We start from the raw sequence: 5,989 nt of genomic DNA, 5'->3' as shown, positions 1-5,989 counted from the left end.
GGAACTTTTTTGGTACCAGAAATCTAGAGAGCAATGTGTCAAGTATGGGAATAGAAACACTAAATTCTTTCATCTTTAGACTTTGGTGTGTAGAAACCATAATAGAGTACATGGATTATATGTTAGAGATGGGTCTTGGTCTACTGATCCAGATATTCTCCAGGAATAAGCCCTATCTTTTTACAAGAATCTTTTTGGTACAGCGGAAGAGGTTGAGGTTGATTGTTTAGGGGATGTTCTGATGCCCACTCTAAGCACCGAGGCTTGTGCTAGGTTAATTGACCCTGTCTCTTTTGCGGAAGTCAAGTCAGCAGTATTCCGTATGAGCCCTTTTAAGGCTCCTGGTCCAAATGGCTTTCAAGCTTATTTTTTTAAAGAATATTGGGAGATAGTAGGCACCGAGATTTGGAATATTGTTCGGAGTGCTTTTTTGGGAGAGTACTTAAATCCTAGCATCATGGAAACTCTGATTGTGCTTATTCCTAAAATTGATAACCCTACCTTTATGAAGGATTTCAGGCCTATTAGCTTGTGTAATGTTGTTTATAAAATTATTACCAAAGTATTGACTAATCGACTTCGGCCTTTTCTTCTAGATATTGTTAGTCCTTTACAAGGAGGTTTTATTCTGGGTCGTGGTGCTCCTGATAATATTATTGTGGCCCAAGAAATTCCAAATTTCATGAAGCACACAAAATCCAAGAAACGTACTCTTGCTTTTAAAATTGATCTAGAAATAGCTTATGATAGGGTGGATTGGAGGTTTTTGGAGAGTACTCTCACTACTTTTGGTTTTGCTATCATCACTGTGAATTTGATTATGAATTGTGTCTGATGAGCGGATAATTTATACCCTTTTTGGCATTATTTTTACATAGTTTTTGGTATATTTTAGTTACTTTTTATTATATTTTTATTAGTTTTTATGCAAAAATCACATTTCTGGACTTTACTATGAGTATGTGTATTTTTCTGTAATTTCAGGTATTTTCTGGCTAAAATTGAGGGACCTGAGCAAAAAACTGATTCTGAGGCTGAGAAAGGACTGCAGATGCTGTTGGATTCTGACCCTCCTGCACTCAAAGTGGATTTTCTGGAGCTACAGAAGCCCAATTGGCGCGCTCTCAATTGCGTTCGAAAGTAGACATCTTGGGCTTTCCAGCAATATATAATAGTTCATACTTTGCCCGAGATTTGATGGCCCAAACTGGCGTTCTGGCGTAAAACGCCAGCCAGAGACCCTTTTCTGGCGTAAAACGCCAGAACTAGCACCAAAACAGGAGTTAAACGCCCAAACTGGCATCCAAGCTGGCGTTTAACTCTAGAAATGGCCTATGCACGTGTAAAGCTCAATGCTCAGCCCAAGCACATACCAAGTGGACCCCAGAGTGGATTTATGCACTATCTGCACTTAGTTACTTATTTTATGTAAACCCTAGTAACTAGTTTAATATAAATAGCACTTTTACTATTGTATTCGCATATAGCTTATGCCATTGTTCACGTTTGGAGGCTGGCCATTCAGCCATGCCTAGACCTACTTTCTCTTATGTATTTTCCACGGTGGAGTTTCTACACCTCATAGATTAAGGTGCGGAGCTCTGCTGTTCTTCATGAATTAATGCAAGTACTATTATTTTTCTTTCAATTCATGCTTACTTCTTATCCAAGATATACTCTTGTACTTAATTCAGTTAAGTCAGAATGAAGGGGTGACCCGTGACAATCACCCACTATCTTCGTTACTCGCTTAGCCAAGATCCGCGTGCCTGACAACCACAAGCGCTCTACATGATGTTCAACGTAGTCATTGGACGACAGTCGGAGTATATTCTCTTAGGTCTTTGATCCGCGATTCGCGTCGTCTCTCCTGACAACAAAGCATCCGAATCTGAGATTAGAACCTTCGTGGTATAGGCTAGAACAATTGCTAGCATTCCTGAGATCCGGAAAGTCTAAACCTTGTCTGTGGTATTCCGAGTAGGATCTGGGAAGGGATGACTGTGACGAGCTTCAAACTTGCGAATGTTGGGCACAGTGACAGTGTGCAAAAGGATAGAGAGATCCTATTCCGATGCTAGTGAGAACCGACAGATGATTAGCCGTGCGGTAGCTGTGCCTGGTATTTTTCATCCGAGACGAGAAATCTGACAGTTGATTAGCCATGCAGAGATCGTACCTGCTATTTTTCATCCGAGAGGATCATACAGCTTGCCATGGAAGGGAGCACACATGATTGGAAGAAGACAATAGGAAAGCAGAGGTTCAGAAGCAACAAAGCATCTCCAAACACTTATCTGAAATTCCCACCAATGAATTACATAAGTATCTTTATTTTATTTTTATGTTTTATTTATCTTTTAATTATCAAACCTCATAACCATTTGAATCCGCCTGACTAAGATTTACAAGATGACCATAGCTTGCTTCAAGCCGACAATCTCCGTGGGATCGACCCTTACTCACGTAAGGTATTACTTGGACGACCTAGTGTACTTGCTGGTTAGTTGTGCGGAGTTGTGAAAAGTGTGATCACAATTTCATGCACCAAGTTTTTAGCGCCGTTGCTGGGGATTATTCGAGTTTGGACAACTGACGGTTCATCTTGTTGCTTAGATTGGGTAATTTTATTTTATGTTTAAGCTTTTGTTTTTATTTTCGAAAAAAAATATTTTAGTTTTCGAAAAATTCATAAAAATTTTTAAGAATGAATTCTAGATCTTCATGAGATATGTTGAAGCCTGGCTGGCTGTTAAGCCATGTCTAATCTTTTGGACCGAGGTTTCCACTTTCCATGGTAGAAAGGACATGGCTGTATTTGTTATGCTAAAGCTTGGCTGGCCATTTGGCCATGTCTAATTCTTTTGGACCGAAACTTTAGAATAACATTGCATGAGCCTTTGGATTCTCATTTATAATTCTGTGCTAAAGCTTGCCTGGCCAATTGGCCATGTCTAATCTTTTGGACCGAAGCTTTAGACTAACACTGCATGAATCTTGGAATTCTTATTAAAAATTTTGAATTTCTTATTTCTCTTTTTCCAAAAATTTTTTGAAAAATATACAAAAAATTAATAAAATCATAAAACCAAAAAAATTTTGTGTTTCTTGTTTGAGTCTAGTGTCAATTTTAAGTTTGGTGTCAATTGCATTCTTTTTAATTTTCTTAAAATTTTCAAAAATTCATGCATTATGTTCTTCATGATCTTCAAGTTGTTCTTGATGATTTTCTTAGTTTAATCTTGTGATTTTCATATTTTGTATTTTTTTGTTGTTTTTCATATGCATTTTCGAATTCATAGTGTCTAAACATTAAAAATTTCTAAGTTTGGTGTCTTACATGTGTTTCTTTTCTTAAAAATTTTCAAAAATATGTTCTTGATGTTCATCATAATCTTCAAAGTGTTCTTGGTGTTCATCTTGACATTCAAAGTGTTCTTGCATGCATTAGTTGCTTTGATCTTAAATTTCTATGTCATGTGTCATTTTGTTGTTTTTCTCTTTCTTCATTAATTCAAAAAATCAAAAATAATATCTTTTCCTTATTTTACTCATAAATTTCAAAATTTTGGGTTGACTTGGTCAAATATTTTTAAAATTTAGTTGTTTCTTATTAGTCAAGTCAAAATTTCAATTTAAAAATTCTATCTTTTCAAATCTTTTTCAAAATCAAATCTTTTTTATTTTTCTTTTAATATCTTCGAATTCTTCCTTAATTTTTTTTTCAAAATCTTTTTCATTTTTTTTAATGTTTTCGAAAATCTTTAAAACAAATTTTCAAAATCTTTTTCTTAATTTTATTTCATGACTTTTGAAATCTTTGATAACATTTAATATTTTGATTCAAAAATTTCAAGTTTGTTACTTTCCTGTTAAGAAAGGTTCAATCTTTAAATTCTAGAATCATATCTTTTAGTAAGTCATCAACTTTAATTTCAAAAATCAAATCTTTTTAATTTCTCTTTCAAATCTTTTTCAAAATAAATTTCAATCATATCTTTTTAAAATTTTAATTTCAAAATCTTTTTATAACTTCTTATCTTTTCAAATTTTGATTTTCAAATCTTTTTCAACTAACTACTTGATTTTTTTATTTTAATTTTAAAAAGTTTACTATTTTTTATCTTTTTCAAAACCACCTAAATACTTTTTCACTTCTCATTTTCGAAAACTAACTAACAAGTTTTTCAAAAATCTTTTTAATTAATTAATTTATTTAGTTTTCAATTTGCTTTTATTTCTTTTCTTAAATTTCGAATTCTAACTTATAATTAAAATAAAAACAAAAATATTTTTCTTTTCTTTTAATTAATATTTGAATTCCCTCTCTCATCTCTGTTCTCATTCTTCTATTCTACTATTCTTCTACTCACATAAAGGAATCTCTATACTGTGACATAGAGGATTCCTCTTCTTTTCTGTTCTTTTCTTTTTCATATGAGCAGGAACAAGGATAAAGACATTCTTGTTGAAGCTGATCCTGAACCTGAAAGGACTCTAAAAAGAAAGCTAAGAGAAGCTAAAGCACAATACTCCGGAGAGGACCTTACAGAAAATTTCGAAAAAGAAGCAGACATGGCAGTCGAACCCAACAACAATGCTAGAGATGCAAGGAAGCTGCTTGGTGACTTTACTGCACTAACTTCCAACTTCTATGGAAGAAGCATCTCAATTCCTGCAATTGGAGCAAACAACTTTGAGCTTAAGTCTCAATTAGTTTCTCTAATGCAGCAGAATTGCAAGTTTCATGGACTTCCATTGGAAGATCCTCATCAGTTCTTAGTTGAATTTTTGCAAATCTGTGACACTGTTAAGACCAATGGGGTTGATCTCGAGGTCTACAGACTTATTCTTTTCCCCTTTGCTGTAAGAGACAGAGCTAGGATATGGTTGGACTCACAACCTAAAGAAAGCTTGAACTCTTGGGAAAAGTTACTCAGTGCTTTCTTGGCCAAATTCTTTCCACCTCAAAAGATGAGCAAGCTCAGAGTGGAAGTCCAAACCTTCAGACATAAGGAAGGTGAATCCCTCTATGAAGCTTGGGAAAGATACAAGCAATTGATCAGAAGTTGTCCTTCTGACATGCTTTCAGAATGGAGCATCTTATGTATATTCTATGATGGTCTGTCTGAATTATCCAAGATGTTATTGGACCACTCTGCTGGTGGATCTCTTCATCTGAAGAAAACACCTGCAGAAGCCCAGGAACTCATTGACATGGTTGCAAATAATCAGTTCATGTATACTTCTGAAAGGAATCCTGTGAACAGTGGGATATCTCAGAAGAAAGGAGTTCTTGAGGTTGACACTCTGAATGCCATATTGGCTCAGAACAAGATATTGACTCAGCAAGTCAATATGATTTCTCAGAATCTGACTGGATTGTAAGCTGCATCTGGCAGTGCTAAAGAAGCCTCCCATGAAGGAGAGGCTTATGATCCTGAGAATCCTGGAATGGAAGAAGTGAATTACATGGGAGAATCCTATGGAAACACTTACAATCCTTCATGGAGAAATCAACCAAATTTCTCATGGAAGGATCAACATAAGCCTCAACAAGGCTTCAATAATAACAATGGTGGGAGAAATAGGTTTGGCAATAGCAAGCCTTTTCCATCATTTTCTTAGCAACAGACAGAAAATTCTAGGCAAAACCTCTCTGACTTATCAACTATAATCTCTGATCTAACTAAGACCACTCACAGTTTTATGACTGAAACAAGGTCCTCCATTAGAAATTTGGAGGCACAAGTGGGTCAGTTGAGTAAAAGAGTTACTGAAATCCCTCCTAGTACTCTCCCAAGCAATACAGAAGAGAATCCAAAGAGAGAGTGCAAGGCCATCAATATACCCAAAATGGCCGAACCTGTAGAGGAGGAAGAGGCAATGATTTCCAGTGAGGAAGACCTCAATGGACGTCTATTGACGACTAAGGAGTTCCCTAATGAGGAACCAAAGGAATATGAGGCTCATATAGAGACCATAGAGA

General features: G+C 35.5%; 1 non-coding gene across 1 annotated transcript; it reads right to left on the bottom strand.

Moving 5' to 3' along the window:
- Positions 1-4,980: 4,980 nt before the first annotated feature.
- On the bottom strand, positions 4,981-5,084 carry LOC112745597 (small nucleolar RNA R71). Its single transcript, XR_003173516.1, has one exon. It is a non-coding gene; the product is annotated as a small nucleolar RNA R71 (small nucleolar RNA).
- Between the last annotated feature and the right edge of the window lie 905 nt (positions 5,085-5,989).

This window comes from Arachis hypogaea, chromosome 14 (assembly GCF_003086295.3).
Source record: "Arachis hypogaea cultivar Tifrunner chromosome 14, arahy.Tifrunner.gnm2.J5K5, whole genome shotgun sequence".
Taxonomy (NCBI): Eukaryota; Viridiplantae; Streptophyta; class Magnoliopsida; order Fabales; family Fabaceae; genus Arachis; species Arachis hypogaea.
The sequence above is the reverse complement of the archived record's forward strand: the minus strand, read 5'-3'. Positions and strand labels throughout refer to the sequence as shown.